Source organism: Eubalaena glacialis, chromosome 18, assembly GCF_028564815.1.
Source record: "Eubalaena glacialis isolate mEubGla1 chromosome 18, mEubGla1.1.hap2.+ XY, whole genome shotgun sequence".
Lineage (NCBI taxonomy): Eukaryota > Metazoa > Chordata > Mammalia > Artiodactyla > Balaenidae > Eubalaena > Eubalaena glacialis.
In genome coordinates, this window is record NC_083733.1 from 67,898,083 (window position 1) to 67,918,247 (window position 20,165).

A 20,165-nucleotide genomic window follows, 5' to 3' on the forward strand; every position below is an offset into this window, starting at 1 on the left:
CAGGTAATTATGTACAACCTTGTGAAATGTGGAAACGCTTTTTGGTTCAATTCATGTTACATTCATCAGCAGATTCATCACCATCACATTCAACATTAAAGACCATATTAATATGATAATGTAGCAAAGCTTCCCAACACTACCTATCAATCATTAGTAATTGGAAAATTCATGCTGGCTAGCAACCATCAAAGTAGAGAAATTTTGGAAACCCTTTAGTTTAAGCTAATTCTAACTTACATAAAAGAAAGCAAAAGAGAAAGTAATCCTGTGAATGTCAGGTATGTGGGAAGTTCTTTAGCCATAAGTCTCTTTTAATCAGAAAATTCATATTTGAAGAATGTAAGTTTTTAAAAAATCCCCATGCGTCATTTATTGTGCATCAGAAAATACACAGTGAATAAAACACCACACATTTAAAAACAACAGTTAAACATTTAACTATCAAGTTGAGGAAGGTGTGGAGAAGTTTGTAACAAATCATATAGGGCTATAGCTCAGGTAAAAATGTAATAAATTAGACATTAACAAAATATTTATGTTACATACTACCTAATATTTTCTCCTTCAGTGAAACAATGAGAGCACGATGAAGTGAATGAGCAGTATAAAACAAAACCCGTGGGATGTGACCATATCTATACTCAAAGTTACTACTTTAAATGCATTTATAGATAAGAAAACTACAAACAATGTAAATAATAAGTGAACCAGAGACCTCAAAAAGGTAGAAAATGAACATAACTCACCAACAGACAGAATTAAGAAAAAAAATTAATTGAAATTTAAACAGAGAAGTAGGTTTTATTAACCTTGAAGCCTTTTCTTTAAAAAGAAAATATAAGCACTTATAAATTTCATAAAAGTATGCTACAGTATTGTTAAAAACGAGGATGTAATAACACACATAAAGAGTATTCAAAAATAAGGTTGAATGCTTTACATTTTTGATACCAATAAATTTCAAATTTATATATACTTCACTTCCTATAAAGAAAAAACTAAGTTTTCCAGAGTTGACTGAATATTAGAAAAGGACAGATTTTATAGGGAATCCACTTAAGTGTTTTTTTTTAACTGTAATATTATCAGTTGTTAAGAGCAAAGATTTACCAAACTATAAATGTATAGAAAATATCTATGATACAAATTTCGAAGTTTGAAAACATGCAGATTCATCAGCTCCTTTTCTGAATCTTGCATAATTTCAATATATAAACAGAAACCAAGATTTGCAGATGTCCTCAACCTCCCAAATTACAGAAAAATGTTGAGTACCTGTGAGAGCCAGGTACTTTTCTACATGTTAATTGTGAATTTAAATTTAAAAAGTCATAAGAACTAGCATATTAATACATCTTTGTTTTTTCTTTAAAATGGAAATATTTTAAAATGGAAATATTTTTAAACCAGTAATATATTCATTAGTATTTTTTAAACTAGAAGATTATTTTTCAGGAATTTAGAAGAACATATCTATTTCCAAGTTTGATTATTCTTCCACAGTTTACACAGATTAACTAAAAGGAAAATATTTAAAAATTACTTGATCCTTGCATTGAAGAATGGTATGATGACATAGGTAGAATCAGAATGTGATACTTAAAAATAATTATTAACCACAAAAAAATAAGAACAACTTAGAATCACCTGAACATATGCATTTTCTTTAGAAAATGTGGAATGTCTTCTTTTACTCAGCCTTCTTTAAAATGGAAATTTAAAAAAATGAGTAGAAAGCTACATTTCTGAATTTTTACATAACTTATACAAATGTTTGTAAAGGCTGTCCTTGGAAGAGAACTGAACAAAACTTTAGCTAAGCAAGTGTAACCTATGTCTCAAGAAGACCAGTTCTAACTATGTCTTCCTCTATATCCAAACGACAACATTACTTTTGAGGTTTCTTTCAGTCAAGTATAAACAGGAAAATTTCATAATATCAGTGTTTTGCTTTATTTTTAAAGTTTGTATTTAAGCATCTCTGAAATCTTTAAGCATGAAGCTTGAAAGAACTGCTTGCAGTTCTAAAATGTATTATTTTGTTTTTGTTTTATAGGAAATTATGTTAATAGTCCTTCAAATATATGCTTCTTAAATTCCTCTGTTACATTGTGAACAACATCAATATAATTTTTATTCTTTTTGCTTTAGTCTTCCAACCATACATATTCTGTGAAAATTTCTAAACAGAGAGAAAGCAATATTCTCTATTTCCAACTTTTGTTAGGTTTTAGGATAAATGACAAGATCAGAATGAAGTCATTACAGCAATGTTATTACTGTTTCAGTTATTCTTGATCTGTGACAACTGTTCTTCACTATACCAACAGAATGTTTAAGTGGCTATAATAAAATTAGTCAATTGCATATATAATCTTGTATAATTATGTGAAAGATATTTCTAATACACTGACATTATTCCTTCCAAGTATATTTTTATATTAACATATACCTTGACATGCCTACAAACAAAATCCTTTCCAACATTTATTCCATATCATAATGTTGGTATATGGACATTCCTTTTATTTTATGTATGCTAATATGCGTGGTGGTATCTCACTGTGGTTTTAATCTGCATTTCCCTAATGACTAACATTGAACATGTTTTCATGTACTTATTTGCCATCAGTTAATCTTTAATGAAATATCTGTTCAAATCTGTGGCCCATTTAAAGTTGGTTTGTTTGCTTTCTTTTGAGCTTTGAGTGCTCTTTATATATTCCAGATCAAATCCCTTTTTACATTTGTGAAATGCCAATTTTTTCTAGGCTGTTATCTTCTCATCTTAGGAGTATGTTCTGAGGAGTAGAAATTCTTAATTTTTGATGAGGTCATTTATCATTTTTATCTTTTATGAATTGTGTTTTTGGTGTCATGTCAAAAGAAACCTTTGCCTAACCTAAAGCCACAAATATTTTCTCCTAAAAGTTTTGTAGTTTTAGGTTTTACATTTAGCTCTATCATATTTTTGAGTCAATTTTTGTATACGCTGCAAGAGATGGATCAAAGTTGGTTGTGTTTTTTTTTTGCATATAGATATCCAGTTGTTCCAGCATCAATTGATAAAACACTTTCCATTCTCCACTGGATTGCCTTTGCTTCTTTTTCAAAAAAAATCAATTGACCATATATGTACAGGTTTATTTCTGGACTCTAGTTTGTTCCATTAACCTTTTTCTGTCTTTATGCCAATACTCTCTTGATGACTGTAGCTTTATGAGTCCTGAAGTCAGGTAATGTAAGCCCTCCAACTTTACTCTTTTTCAAAATTGCTTTGGGACTACCCTGGTGGTGCAGTGGTTAAGAATCTGCCTGCCAATGCAGGGGACACAGGTTTGATCCCTGATCTGGGAAGATCCCACATGCCGCAGAGCAACTAAGCCTGTGTGCCACAACTACTGAAGCCTGTGGACCCTAGAGCTTGCATGCCACAATTACTGAGACCACGCACCCCAACTACTGAAGCCCGTGTGCCACAACAAGAAAAGCCACCAAAATGAGAAGCCCGCGCACCGCAACAAAGAGTAGCCCCTGCTTGCTGCAACTAGAGAAAGCCCACGCGCAGCAATGAAGACCCAAGGCAGCCAAAAAATAAATTAAAAAAAAACACTTAAAAACTGCTTTGACTATTCAACTTTTGCATTTCCATATGAATGGTGGAATCAGATTGTTGATTTCTATTAAAAAGGCTACAGGGATTTTGATTGAGATGTTGTTGAATCTACAAATGAATTCTGGGAGAACTGATGTTTTAACAATATTGGCATTTCCAATGCATAAACATATCTCTGTATTTCTTCAACATTTCTCTCAACTGTGTTTTGTAGTCTTTAGTGTACAGGTCTTTTAAGTATTTCATTTTTTGGTGCTATTTTAATAAGTATTTTAATTTCAATTTCTGATTTTTAATGCTAGTATATAGAAATGTAATTGGTTTTTATATATTGATCTTATATTCTGCAACCGTGACAAACATTTATTTTTTTAATTATTTTTTAAATAGCTACTTTATTTATTTATTCTTTTGGGGGGGCTGTGTTGGGTCTTCATTTCGTGAGAGGGCTTTCTCTAGTTGCAGCAAGCGGGGGCCACTCTTCATCGCGGTGCACGGGCCTTTCACTATCGCGGCCCCTCCTGTTGCGGGGCACAGGCTCCAGACGTGCAGACTCAGTAGTTGTGGCTCACGGGCCCAGTTGCTCCGCGGCATGTGGGAATCTTCCCAGACCAGGGCTCGAACCCGTGTCCCCTGCATTAGCAGGCAGATTCTCAACCACTGCGCCACCTGGGAAGCCCCAACATTTATTTTTAAAGTAATTTTTTGTATAATCCATAGGACTTTCTATGTAATCATGTCACCCACAAATACAGTTTTACTGCTTTCTTTCCAGTCTGCCTTTTGTTTCTTTTTCTTGCCTTATTGCACTGGTTAAAACCTCCAGGACAATGTTTAATACAAGCAGTGAGAACAGACTTCCTTGTCTTTTTCTTGATCTTAGAAGAAAAGCATCCATAAATATGATGTCTGCTGTAGGTTTTTTGTAGATAGATGTCTTAGTCAGCTGGACTCACTAAAACAAAATACCATTACTGGGTGGCTTACATTTATTTCTCATAGTTCTGGAGTCTGGGAAGTCCAAGATCAAGGTGCCAGCAGATCTGGTGTCAGGTGAGCTAGGTGTCTAAATTCATCTCTTCCCATAGCAGGCCTTGGAACTATAACACAGGACTTTCTCGTTTCTCTTCTACAACTAATCAATCCTTCTCTGCTATCCATAGAGAATCCATTTCTTCCACTCCTAAGGCTCTATCACCACAACAAAGACCTTTAGTAGATGAAACGGAAGATCAGAGATGTGCATTTATACACATACATCTCTGATCTTGAGTTTCATCTACTAAGACCCAGTTATACATTTCCAACTTACAGTTCAAGCTATACTTCACTCCCAGTGATTCCTCAATACATCACAAATGTGCTCCATTTCCTCACTTTCTATCAACTTAAACATCACCAAATTTTGAAACTAAAACTAAATTCACTCCCACACATCAATTTTGATCCTTCTAATTATAGTTCCTACTTTGCACAAGGTTTATGGAAACAAGTCTTAATCCCCCCTCCACCAATTCAAATGTAAAATAATTCCAAATTTCTAAACTTTTAAACAAACTCAGAAAAGAATTAGCATAGGCAGACCTGAGAATGCTGTCCTTAGAAAGGCCTGCTTGCAAGGTGGGCCCTGACTGGTCTCTAGGAACTTGGATTTTGGGAGGGTTCCTGCCATTCTTAGAACTAATAAAAGTGGCTTACTGTGCCCAAATTATTTGTGCAAACAATGTAGCTTATGCTGAACGCCGTCTTCCAAAAGTCTGGAATTCTAGCATGTACTACGCAGAGGGTACCTCGCGACCAGCCTCCAGTGAAATCCCTAGACACTGAGTCTCTAATGTTGTCCAGGAGAAAACATCTCACACTAGTCACCAATTTTGGCTAGAAGAATTAAGCACATCCTGTGTGACTCCACTGGGAGAGGACTCTTGGAAGCCTGCACACGGTTTCCTCCAGACTTTGCCCCATGAGCCTTTTCCCTTTGCTGATTTTGCTTTATATCATTTTGCTAAAATAAATCTTAGCTGTAGTGTCGTAAGGAATTTAATGTTTCCCAAAGAGAGATCTAGCCTTTGCCCTCGGCTCCTGGGAGGTAATCTCTGACACTTTGGAATGTCCTGCCTGATAAAAGTATCTATTTACTGTAGGGAACACAGACCACACCAGACAGTCAAACAATGTGACTTATGGTGGGGATCTGTATCACAGTATCAGTGTGATCTCCAGAGGGACTAGAGAGTGAGGTGGGCCACATAAGCAACCCACCATGACTGTGTGACAGAGCCCCAATAAAGAATGGACAACTAGGGTTAGGAGGGCTTCCTTGGCTGGCCATACTCTGAGAATACTGTTATACATCATTGCTGGGAGAAGTTTACACTGTCCATAACTGCACTGTCAGAGAACAAATAGAAGCTCTGCATCTAGAACCCTCTTGGACTCTGCCTCATGGGTCTCTTCCCTTGGCTGATTTTAATATGTATCCTTTCACTCTAATAAACTGTAACCATGAGTATAAAAGCTTTTAGTAAGTTCTGTGAGTCCTTCTAGTGAAGTATCAAACCTGAAGGTGATCCTGGGGACCCCTAAATATGCAACTGGTAACAGAAATGCGGGTGTTTTTATTGGCTATTCCCTAATTTCACAGCCATGAATACAACTATATGCAAAGTCCTGTGACTATGCCTAGTGGATCATTAGGCAGGGTGATCTTGGGGGCCGAAAACACACGGCCAGTTTAAAAAAAAAAAGTTAGCTATTTACAAAAGCCAAGACATGGAAACAACCTAAATGTCCATCAACAGATGAATGGATAAAGAAGATGTGGTACATATATACAATGGAATACTACTTAGCCATAAAAAGAATGAAATAATGCCATTTGCAGCAACATGGATGGACCTAGAGATGACCATACTAAGTGAAGTAAGTCAGAAAGAGAAAGATAAATACCATATGATATCACTTATATGTGGAATCTAAAATATGACACAAATGAACTTATCTATGAAACAGAAACAGACTCACAGACATAGAGAACAGACTTGTGGTTGCTGATGGGGAGTTGGGGAGGGAAGGATTGGGAGTTTGGGATTAGCAGATGCAAACTATTATATAGAGAATGGATAAACTACAAGAGCCTACATATAGCACAGGGAACATATTCAATATCCTGGGATAAACCATAATGAAAAGGAATATGAAAAAGAATATATATATATATCACTGAATCACTTTGCTCTACAGCAGAAATTAACACAACTTTGTAAATCGACTATACTTCAATAAAATAAATTTCTTTAAAAAAAAGTTAGTGAATAAATGCTCAACGAATACATCCATTCACACAATCAAATAGATAGGTCATTTTACAAGAAAGAAACAGCAGTATCAAAGAATAGTGTTTTGTAAAACTACAGAGCCTTATATAAGACCAAATATAAAAAGAAGGATGTGCTGGTGAGAATCAGGATCAAGAATTTCAATGAACCTTGCCACAGATAAGGAGGAAAGACAAACCTACAGGTGTGTCTGAGGCTGCAGGCATTTATACAAGTCAATGTAAATGCTGGGTGATCACAGCAGATGATCAGTGTCCCGACAGGAAGTCAAATTAGAGAAGCCTCAATTTCTACATGTGTCTGAAACATTTGAAGGGAGCATCTTTCACATCTTAAAGGTGCTATGCCCTCTAGAACCAGATGGCCTACGATATGCATGGCTTACCCATACTTGGCTCCTCTTAGCCCCCTGGCAATGGGAGTCTTATCTCTTCCTTCCCTATTATCCAGGGCAATTTCCCATGCTCCAATAGTGAAATTATATCAGACTTAGAAACAGAAAGGCCTGTGAAAATAAGCAGAAAGAAGTGGCCACGTTGTGGTTGCTCAAGTATTTTGACATGGCCACACTGTAATCAGAATAGAGGCCTGATAAAACAACAAAAAAAGTTTAGAAGAATATTTGGCAGATGGGATAAAGGAAGCTGCTCATTCCAATTTGCACAATTCATGGAAATTCAGAGCCTCACCAAAGATTCTCAATAGAAACAGAAGACGCACCCATGATCACATGCTGAATTAAGGGCTGGATGTACTTCCCAGCCAGACCAAATTCTGATAATTCCCCAGCACCAGAGTTATGCACAAAGCTCTCAGTGCGGGATTCAGGAATCCCCATTCTTCCTTGGAGAAGCCAATGGCCACATCTTTGAATGTCTCTGATCCCTGAAATGACAATTTCTTAAAAGAGCCCAGGTAATGGATTGGAAGCTGGGAGGCATGTCAAGGAACTAATTCAGGACTCTGTGTCTCAACAGCAGCTTAGCTAAAGCAATACTGTGAAATACTACCTGTTTCTTAAAAATTTGGTGTAGAAAAACATTTAATGATAAGGAGAAAGTTCAAGATAAACAGGATGAATAAAAAGAATCCAATACTTATCAAGTTGTTTCTAGAATCCTACATATGCATCACATGAGCACACCCTGACTTTGTTGGAAGTCACTCATGATCAACTCTACTTTAACCTAAAGTAGATTCCTTTTAGTGGATCTTCAGGATGAATATCAGGATAATAGACTTTTTTACGAAAATGATATACAGTCCCTCTTCCTTGAATCTGGGTTGGAGGCTTTAATCAACAGAATATGACGGAAGTGACACTGTGCCAGCTCCAGGCCAAAAGTGTAAGAAGACTTGGCATCTTCTGTTTTGCCCTCGTGGAAGGCCAGGGCAAGAAGTCCAGTCATCACACTGGAAAGGCCATCTGAAAAGGCCAAGGGAAGAGGGACAGGTTCTGAGACCACATGGAATAAAGCCAAGGAACCCAGCTGGCAGCAAAAATAGAGCCTGAGACAAAGGATCCCAGCTATTCTGGGGTTAAGTATCACACATGTGAATGAAGAGGCCATCTTAGGTGTTCCAGCCCCAGCAGGCACTACTGGGAACAGAAACAAATCATTCCCATCCTACCGAGTTCAAATTCCTCATCCACAGAATCATGGGAAATAACAAAATGGTTCTTGTTCTAGCTACTGCCTTTTAGGTCGTTTGTTATGTAGCAACAAAAGTTAGAGACAACCTGCCTCTGAAATCTTCAGCAGATGTGTTATTACTTCACCCTGCCCGCCTCCATCAGGGCTTGCAACAGGTGCAATTAGTCAGGTTTCATCTTAGCTACTTATGGGGAATGAGTGAGGGGATGGACTAAGGTTGCCTAGCTCATGGCTAGTTTCCCTTTCCAATAACCTGAGACTTCACTGAATCCTAACACAACTATGATTCATGGTGATTTCAACCACTATGATTTCCCTGTGCTGTGTCTGTCTGTCCTTTCCAGATACACCTTGTCTGCACCATGTTTGTACCAACAGTACATAAGGCCATTGAACGTTATTGTTGAACATGGAATGATCTCTGCACCGCAGTGATAAGCAAAGTTTAGCTGCAACACATAAACTGCTTTCTTCTGTTGTGTTAACTTGATGAACACCAAGGTACCCCCATGGTAGCAGAAATATATTAACACTTTTACCTTTTACCAAATGTTATTTATTTTTAATAGCCTCACTGGGGTATACTGTGAAAACCAGAAAACTCATTTTAAAGTATATAAATCAATGGTTTTTAGTAAATTTTGAGTTTGCAACCATTAAATTATTGTTAAACCACTTTGTCATCAAAAATCTATGCATCTATGTAAAGAACAGCAGTTCACAAACTTACACATACAGAGACAATGTAAAAGAGAATTGTGAATATAAAAACATCAAATATTTTCATTTTTTATGAAATATGAAAAGTGGTTCTGAGTTGTATAATTACAGATGACACTTATTTCCTAACCCTCAACAATAACCACACAACACTTTTTTAAAAAATAACAATTAAAAGTGTGCTATGGATGCACTTATTATCCCAGTAGAAAAGAATAAAAAGTTTTTCTAAAGGCATGTGTAAGAATATTCATAGTTTTATTCATAATAGCCCCCAAATCCAGAAACATTCCAAATGTTTATCAACAGGAATACACATAAACAGATTGTAGTATATTAACACAACAGAATACTACTCAGTAAAAACTAAACTAATAGACATCATCAAGGAATCTCAAAAAACATACGCTGAATGAATGAAGCCAGACACACACAAACATACACACTGCTTGGTTCCATTTATATGAAGTTAAAAGAAAGAAAAAAAGGGAGGGGGCAAACAAATCTATTGCCATAAAAACAAGAAAGCGATTTCCTCTGAGAGTGAGGGCAGGAAAACAGGCATGAAGGAACTTTCAAGAGTGATGGAAATCTGTCTTGATTTTAGTGGTGGTTACAGGGATATACTCAATAGTGAAACTGCACAGTTAATACCTGTGTTTTATTATTTGTAAGTTGTATTTCGATTATAACAATAACATACAAAAATATCAAGAGAGTAAGAGTAGCATGGAATGAAAGGGATAAGGTGTATTGGTTAAAAAAGCCTTAGGCATAAATATTTCATGTGATCAAAATAAAATGCAGAAAGAAACAAGAATAAAATGGTAAAAAAAATTTTTTTCTGTATGGTATGTGTGTATATGTATGTATATACATATATATTTATATATATATATAAAAGACTGTTGAAATATTTTTATAGTTTTCTCTTTAAATACAATTTAGTAACTTCATGAATAATATGACTCAATAGCATATGTAGAGAAAATACTGCTTCTTTTCCTAAAAGACAGGAAATAGGAGTTTCTTCTTTGAGAAGAAAAAAATCTGTTTTACAAAATAAAAATGGCTTGCTATCAACATTCAGAGGGGAAAGAATCAAACCTGCTTGTACCACATAGAAATTCAGAGCACATGAAACCACCTTGCACAGAGCCCTCCTCCAGGAAACAGAGCTAGCTCACCAATCTTCTTTGGGGCTTATTGTCTTGCTCCTCATTTACACAAAGCTGATGAGGTATTTCCGTAAGATGAAGCCTGTCTCCTGCTTAAGCTATCAACCTCAAACAGGATCCCACGATCCCACACTTCACCTTTTATAGTGCCGTAGTAAATGTCCTCATCCTGAAAAAGTGGACCTCCGTGCTCAAGACACCAATCACATTCCTATTCCCTAAATTTTCCAAAGGCAGGCTATGCCATTACCAGGACTGAAACAACCAAAAGTATTTTCTACCTTACTTCCTCTCAATCCCAAGGCTGAGAAGAAGGTCAAAGACGACTGGGAATTCACTTCTACTTCAAGAAGACTAAGAGTCTCCAGGAAACATATTTTTGACCCCAAAGGTGTTTAGAAGAAGACTGGTCACAGTAGACATTCAGACTAATTCACTGAATTAAAAATGAACATTTAAAGTAGAGGAAAGGGACACTGAGAAAGAGGACACCTAGAGTCTCATCTCCTGCTGGAATGAAAGGGCCTGGACCTTGCCCCTCTGTCAGCCTCTATTGCCCAAGCAAGTTTCACGAGGCCCGTTAAAAAGAAACACCACAGGCCCAAAATGGCGTCACTTGTGCTAAAGCCCAAAATACCAAACCTAGACCTAATACCTAACTTAATTAGTTTCAGTCTTTCCCAAAAAAACGTAATCTTTCTTTTTTTTTTTTTGGCTGCATCGGGTCTTAGTTGGGGCACATGGGATCTTTCATTGCAGCATGCGGGCGCTCGGGCTTAACTGCCCCGCAGCATGTGGAATCTTAGTTCCCTGACCAGGGATTGAACCCGCATCCCCTGCATTGGAAGGCGGATTCTTAACCAGCGGACTGCCAGGGAAGTCCCCCCAAAAACGTAATCTTAATCAACCAGTTTGGAATTTTCTGGTCATCAACAATGAGGTAATGTCACACAGGTTCCTCCCCGACAGAAAAGGCAATCTGCATGGTAAAACATTTGCATTTCCTTCCCCACCAAAAGATCTTGGCCCAAAACAAACAATTAATCAATCAATCCTTCTTTCTTCTTTCTGTTTTTCTCTCTCTCTCTCTTTCTTTAACGACTTCCTTGCCCCACCCTCCTTTCTTTAAAAGTCTTCCATTTTATACCACTCCCTAGAGTGCCCTTCTAGTTGTTTGATGGGATGCAGCCCGATTCATGAATTGTTGAATAAAGCCAATTAAAACTTACTAGGTCGGGTGGGAGGGAGGGAGACACAAGAGGGAAGAGATATGGGGATATATGTATATGTATAACTGATTCACTTTGTTATAAAGCAGAAACTAACACACCATTGTAAAGCAATTATACTCCGATAAAGATGTTTAAAAAAAACCTACTAGGTTGAATTTTGTTTTATAACAGGAGAGGCTAGATGTTTCCAGAACTTAAGAAACATGATGTTGCAGTTAACTGAGATAAAACAAAACCTTACTTCTAATGTCCACGTTGGTGGGTCTCTCTCAGAGGAAGCACAGAATCCTGGTGAGACAGGAGGGAAAGGGGCAGGACACAGCCGCTAGATAAATGAATAAGTGGTGCAGCTGCTAGGACAGATAAAAACCAGCTGGAACCGGCTGAAACCAAGGCGGATTCCACAACAGTCCTGTCATTAACCATTAGCCCATTATACCTTCGTTATACTACTGAAAAATCACTCCCCCTAATGCCATGACAGTTCCAAGGCAGACCATAAAAGGCCAAAAAGTGGGCAGTGACCCAATTCCTGGGAAATCCCCACTTTTCCCCAAAATAACAAGACTATTCCTCCCACTCAGCATGTAAAATTATTCAGTCCATAAGAAACAACAACCCCATGCCTTGGGGCCCGCTCTCACTTTCCGAGATGGTAAGCATTCTGCCTTCCCAGTGTGTAAATCTCAGAATAATCTCACGTTCCCTTTTCTTTGGCTCACTGTTTATTCTTTCCTGCAGGAAGCCAAGGATCCTCACTTGGTGGTCAGGCCTAAGAACCAAGAACTCCTGCGGGTCCCAGGACGTGACATTTCCTTCCCTCTCCCGCAAGACTGGGAATGCTGAGCTGAGGAGAAAGTAAACTTAAAGAGACCAGAATATCGAACCTACTTCCACCCATTTTTGAACTCCAAGAAAGATCTCACTGTCAAAATACAGCTTTGTTTAGCGAGCAGTGCTGGTTCCCAAGTATGTAACGGGCCTTTTTCAATAATGCCTCAGTCGCCTACTCGGGGATGGAATTATAAAAGTTAATACAAATAACGATAATGACTTTAATAATACTCTCCGTACGCATGCATATACACACACACACACACACACACACAGTTTTTTTCATAAACACCAACATACTGATAACACCCGCACTACTTTCGACTCTCCCACTCGGGCGGCCTCCCAACCCACAGACCCGGACGCCTGGTCCTCCCGGCGCCCAGCTCCCGGGCCACCCCTCCCCGGAGCGGTTCCGAGCCGCCGCCGCCCCTCCCCATGCGACCCTACCCTGAGACCGCCCCGCCGGCCTGTGTAGCAAGAGGAAAACGGTCCAAGAACGGAGGAGCTTCCACGAACGCAGGAGCTTCCACGAACGCAACCGAAGCGCCTCAGATGCCTGAGCGACCGGAGGTGCCCGCCTCCCGACACCGCCCGCGCGCCGCGGTGGCTCCTGGGAGTGGGCGAAGCCTCGTGTGCGCATGCGCAGTCTCACCTCCGTGCTCCAGGAGACAAGAATGCAGTGGGATCCTGGCCCCCTAGGGGGCGGAATTTCCGGGCCTCAGCGCACTAGGTCTCTGGAGGAGTGAAGGCATCCGCGAGTGACAGACATGCATGCGCGCCGTCGTCCCTGGGGGCGTGGCTTTGTGCCCGCGGGGGCCGGATGAGGGAAGGCTGCGCAGGCGCATAGAGTACGTTGGTGGGGATTTCTGGAGGGGCGGAAGCGTTTTGCGTTACCTGGTAAGGCTTCCCGGGCGGTGGAGGGGGAGGGGCCTTCTGAGAGTGCCGGGTGGGAGTGGTCGCTGGAGACACGTGGGTCGGTGTGTCATCACGGATATGTCTGGTGGACTTCTCCTGCAAAGTTGTTTCTCCCTGCGGTTATGGGATTTGCCTCACGCAACTCTGTGAGTGTTTTGTTGACTTTTCTGAGCTCTAGAAAGGCTGTGTGACTTTTTGCTAATCGTTTAATTTTTCAGAGTTTCAGTTTGCTCATGTATAAAATGGTGTTACCAAACCAGGTTTGTCTGCCTGATGCAGAGACACTGGCTGAGGTTGAAATCCAGCAGGACCCTGTGGGGCCTTAACTGGTACAAAAGCCCCTCCGTGTACCCCATTTCTTGTTTGTAGAAATAAAGGCTTTAGTTTCCTAGGCCTTCCCAGAATCCCAAGGAGCAGGCACAGTTACTTATTAGAGAACGGAGGGAATGCAGAAACAAAGGAAAAGCAGTCAAGCAAGAGTTATATTTTGTAATAAACTATAAGGGAAAAGAATTTGAAAATTTATATATAAATAAAACTGAATCACTGTGCTGTATACCTGAAACTGTTACTGAGCCCAACTTCGTTTTGCTCACAGCCCGACAGGCCAATAAATTGGGAGAGGAGTTGTTAGAACAGGGAATGATTTTAATCGGAAAGCTAGCAGACTGAGAAGATAGCAGACTAGCGCCTCAAAAAAAACCCATCTTCCCTCAGTCCGAATTCGGGCTTCTTTTATACAGAAGAGGGGGAAGGGCCCACTGTGGCACCAACCAATGGCTGAGCAGGACCACTAACAGGTCAGTGGTTGACAGTTGCTAACAGTCGCTTGCTTGGGGGAGGGGCCCACTGCTGCACTGACCAATGGCTGAGCGGGGCTGCTATAGCTCTTGCCTGACCCACTGCTATTACAAAACTAACACGATATTGTAAATCAAGTATACTTTAATTTAAAAAAATCAAGATACTATTAACTCATCAACTGGCCTTTTTCTAATTTGACCAGCTTTCCCACTCATGTACTTTTTTCTGTTTTAGGATCCAATCCACATTGCATTTATTATATTGTCAGGTTTTCTTAGTTTCCCCCAATTTTATGACAGTGCCTTAGTTATTCTTTGTCTTTCAAGACCTTGAAACTTTTTGAGGATCCTAGGCCACTTATTTTATAGAATGACCTTCAACTTGGGTATGGTTGATGTTTTTTCATGATTATATTGAAGTTTTCAGTTTGGAAATGAAGACCACAGAAGTGATGTGCCCTCCTAAGTGCATCTTATCACAGACTACACCATGTCAGCTGGGGGCTATTACTTTGATAACACGGTTGAGGTGATGTCTGACAAGTTTCTCCATTGTAAAATTATTTTAGTCCTTGTAATTAGTAAGTATCCTGAGAGGAGGTACTCTGAGACTGCAGCAAATATCCTGTTTCTCAACATACTTTCGCCCATTAATTTCATCATCCATTCTCACCTGCAACAGTGATTACTGTTATGCTTACCTAATATTGAATTTTTCTTTCTCTTATTCCTTATATGTTTATTAATTGGTGTGCTGTAAAGAAACTCTGTCTCTTCTCCACTTATCTACTCAGTTCTTTATATCAGAATGGGCTCATGGCTAATTATTTTATTCTGTGGGTTATAAGCAAATACTATAATTATTTGTTTTGCCCAAGTTGTCCCTGGTTTAGCCATTGGGAGCATTGTCAACTTGGCTCCTGTGTGGTTTTGACATGCCCTGTTATTTTATGAGCACTTCCTTACTTTCTATCACAAGATGTCCAGGTATATATTGTACTTTCCCTGACCCAGCCCTAGAGTCTCTATTTCTCCATGGAGTCCTGGGTTTGTTTTGTTTTACAGAATGGTACTTAGAAACCAAGATGTGGCAGCTGGGTGTGCTCAATACTGCTTCAGTGTTATTGTTTCTAGGCCTTATTAGGGGAAAGATAGACTATCCTATCCTAATGTATATATTCATACTCACATACAGCTGTGTTTTTATATCTTGATTACATATATTAAAACCAGTGCCAAGAGGCGGAGTCAAGATGGCAGTGTGGAAAGACGTGGAGTTAGCATCTCCCCACAACTAGGGCGCCTGCTGGCCACTGGTAAGGGACTCTGATGCCCAAGGAGACGGAAGGAACCCCAAAGTGAACCAGTAGGACGTAGGGGGACTGAGGGGGGAGGAGAACTGGAGGCCAGACGGGATCGGCGCCCCTGAGGCCGGGGAGATCAGGAGAGGCAGGCAGGAGGGGCCCTCCCAGACCAGAGGAGCAGGAGACAAGAGGAGGGCGTTTGCCCCGCCCACCGAGCCCAGGAAGCATGCTGAGCTCCCAGGTGAGGTCCCCTGCCCTCTGAGACCAGGGGTGGGGGGCACGCCTGGGCCCCTTCTGTTTCTTGAGCCTAAGCCCCACTCCCCACAGCCCCCAGGGCCTTTTCCAGCCCTGTGAGTCCTGAGCATTGGCCCCACCCACTGCCCAAACCCCACCCTTGCTTAGGCCCCACCCTCCATAGCCAAAGCCTTCCCCCCCCCTTTTTTTTTTCCCTCCTCCTCTTTTTTACTATTGTGGTACTGTTGTACCTTCCGATTATTGGTTCATCTATGTTTTTATTTTTATATTCTTCCTAACATATGTTAGTTTCCTAGTCTAATTTTATTTTTTACTTTGTTATTGTTATTTTTTGTTTGTTTGTTTGCCACTCCTGGCAGCTTGCAGGATCTTGGTTCATGAGCCCAGGGTCGGGCCAAAGCTCCTGCAGTGGGAACTCCGAGTCCGAACCACTGGACTAACAGAGAACCTAAGACCACAAGGAATAATCATCGGAGTGAGGTCTCACGGAGTTCCTCATCTCAGCACCAAGACCCAGTTTTACCCAATAGCCTACAAACCCCAGAGTTGGAAACCTCAGGCCAAACAACCAGTAAGACTGGAACACAATCCCACTCATAAAAAAAAAAAAAAAGACGGCAAAGATATGTCATAGATGAAGGAGCAAGGTAAAAACCTACAAGACCAAATAAATGAAGAGGAAATAGGCAATCTACCTGAAAAAGAATTCAGAGTAATGATAGTAAAGATGATCCAGAATCTCAGAAATAGAATGGAGGCACAGATTGAGAAAATACAAGAAATGTTTAACAAAGACCAAGAAGAACTAAAGAACAAACACAGATGAACAACATAATAACTGAAATGAAAAATACACTAGAAGGAATCAATAACAGGATAACTGAGGCAGAAGAACAAATAAGTGAGCTGGAAGACAAAATGGCGGAAATAACTGCCAAGGAGCAGAATAAAGAGAAAAGAATGAAAAGAATTGAAAACAATCTCAGAGACCTCTGGGACAACAATAAACACACCATCATTCGAATTATAGGGGTCCCAGAAGAAGAAGAGAAAAAGAAAGGGTCTGAGAAAATATTTGAAGAGATTATTGTTGAAAACGTCTCTAACACAGGAAAGGAAATAGTCACCCAAGGCCAGGAAGCATAGAGAGTCCCATACAGGATAAACCCCAGGAAAAACACACTAAGACACATATTAATCAGACTAACAAAAATTAAGTTCAAAGAACAAATATTAAAAGCAGCAAGGGAAAAACAAAAAATAACATACAAAGGAATCCTCATAAGGTTATCAGCTGATTTTTCAGTGGAAACTCTGCAGGCCAGAAGGGAGTGGCAGGAAATACTTAAAGTGATGAAAGGGAAAAACCTACAACCAAGATTACTCTACCCAGCAAGGATCTCATTCAGGTTAGATGGAGAAGTCAGAAGCTTTTCAGACAAGCAAAAGTGAAGAGAATTCAGCACCACCAAACCAGCTTTACAACAAATGCTAAAGAAACTTTTCTAAGTGGGAAACACAAGAGAAAAAAAAGACCCACAAAAACAAACCCAAAACAATTAAGAAAATGGTAATAGGAACATACATATTGATAATAACCTTGAATATAAATGGATTAAATGCCCCCACCAAAAGACACAGACTGGCTGAATGGATACAAAAACAAGACCCATATATATGCTGTCTGCAAGAGACCCATTTCAGACCTAGGGACACATACAGACTGAAAGTGAAGGGATGGAAAAAGATATTCCATGCAAATGGAAATCAAAAGAAAGCTGGAGTAGCAATACTTGTATCAGATAAAATAGACTTTAAAATAAAGACTGTTACAAAAGATAAGGAGGGACACTCCATAATGATCAAAGGATCAATCCAAGAAGAAGATATAACAATTAAAATGTTTATGCACCCAACATAGGAGCACCTCAATACATAAGGCAAATGCTAACAGCCATGAAAGGAAAAATCGACAGTAACACAATGATAGTAAGGGATTTTAACACCCTACTTACACCCATGGACAGATTATCCAAACAGAAAATAAATAAGGAAACACAAGCTTTAAATGACACAATAGACCAGATAGATATAATTGGTATTTATAGAACATTCCACCCAAAAGTGGCAGAATACACTTTCTTCTCAAGTGCTCATGGAACATTCTCCAGGATAGCTCACATCTTGGGTCACAAATCAAGCCTCGGAAAATTTAAGAAAATTGAAATCAAGCATCTTTTCTGACCACAATGCTATGAGATTGGAATTCAATTACAGGAAAAAGACTGTAAAAAACACAAATACATGGAGGCTAAACAGTGCGCTACTAAATAACCAAGAGATCACTGAAGAAATCAAAGAAGAAATTTAAAAATACATAGAAACAAATGACAATGAAAACACGACGACCCAAAACCTATGGGATGCAGCAAAAGCAGTTCTAAGAGGGAAGTTTATAGCAATACAGTCTCACCTAAAGAAACAAGAAAAATCTCAAATAAACAACCGACCCCTACACTTAAAACAACTAGAGAAAGAAGAACAAAGAAAACCCAAAGTCAGTAGAAGGAAAGAAATCATAAAGATCAGAGCAGAAATAAATGAAATAGAAATGGAGAAAACAATAGCAAAATCAATAAAACTAAAAGCTGGTTCTTTGGGAAGATAAACAAAATTGATAAATCCTTAGCCAGACTCATCAAGAAAAAAAGGGAGAGGATGCAAATCAATAAAATTAGAAATGAAAAAGGAGAAATCACAACTGACACTGCAGAAATACAAAGGATTACAAGAGACAACTACAAACAACTATATGCCAATAAAATGGACAACCACGAAGAAATGGACAAATTCTTGGAAAGGTACAATTTTCCAAGACTGAACCAGGAAGAATTAGAAAATATAAACAGACCTATCACAAGTAATGAAATTGAAACTGTAATTAAAAATCTTCCAACAAACAAAAGTCCAGGACGAGATGGACTTCTCAAACATTTAGAAAAGAGCTAACACCGATCCTTCTCAAACTCTTCCAAAAAATTGCAGAGGGAGGAACACTCCCAAATTCATTCTACAAAGCCACCATCACCCTGATACCAAAACTGGGAAAGGATATCACAAAAAAAGAAAATTAATAGACCAATATCACTGATGAACATAGATGCAAAAATCCTGAACAAAATACTAGCAAACAGAATCCAAAAACATATTAAAAGGATCATACACCATGATCAAGTGGGATTTATCCCAGGGATGCAAGGATTCTTCAATATATGCAAATCAATCAATGTGATACACCACATTAACAAATTAAGGAATAAAAACCATATGATCATCTCAATAGATGCAGAAAAAGCTTTTGACAAAATTCAACACCTATTTATGATAAAAACTCTCCAGAAAATGGGCATAGAGGGAACCTACCTCAACATAATAAAGGCCATATATGACAAACCCACAGCAAGCATCATACTCAATGGGGAAAAACTGAAAGAATTTCCACTAAGATCAGGAACAAGACAAGGATGTCCACTCTCGCCACTCTAATTCAACATAGTTTTGGAAGTCCTAGCCACAGCAATCAGAGAAGAAAAAAATAAAAGGAATACAAATTGGAAAAGAAGAAGTAAAACTGTCACTGTTTGCAGATGACATGATACTATACATAGAAAATCCTAAAGATGCCATCAGAAAACTACTAGAACTAATCAATGAATTTGGTAAGGTTGCAGGATACAAAATTAATGCACAGAATCTCTGGTATTCCTATACCCCAACAATGAAAAATCAGAAAGAGAAATTAAGGAAACACTCCCATTTACCATTGCAACAAAAAGAATGAAATACCTAGGAATAAACCTGCATAAGGAGGTGAAAGATTTGTACTCAGAAAAGTATAAAACACTGATGAAAGAAATCAAAGATGACATAAACAGATGGAGAAATATACCATGTTCTTGGATTGGAAGAGTCAATATTGTGAAAATGACTATACGACCCAAAGCAATCTACAGATTTAATGCAATCCCCATCAAACTACCAATGGCATTCTTCACAGAATTAGAACAAAAGATTTTACAATTCGTATGGAAACACAAAAGACCCTGAATAGCCAAAGCAATCTTGCGAAAGAAAAACGGAGCTGGAGGAATCAGGTTCCCCAACTTCAAACTATACCACAAAGCTACAGTAATCAAGACAGTATGGTACTGGCACAAAAACAGAAATATAGATCAATGGTACAGGATAGAAAGCCCAGAGATAAACCCACGCACATGTGGGCACCTAATTTATGACAAAGGAGGCAAGA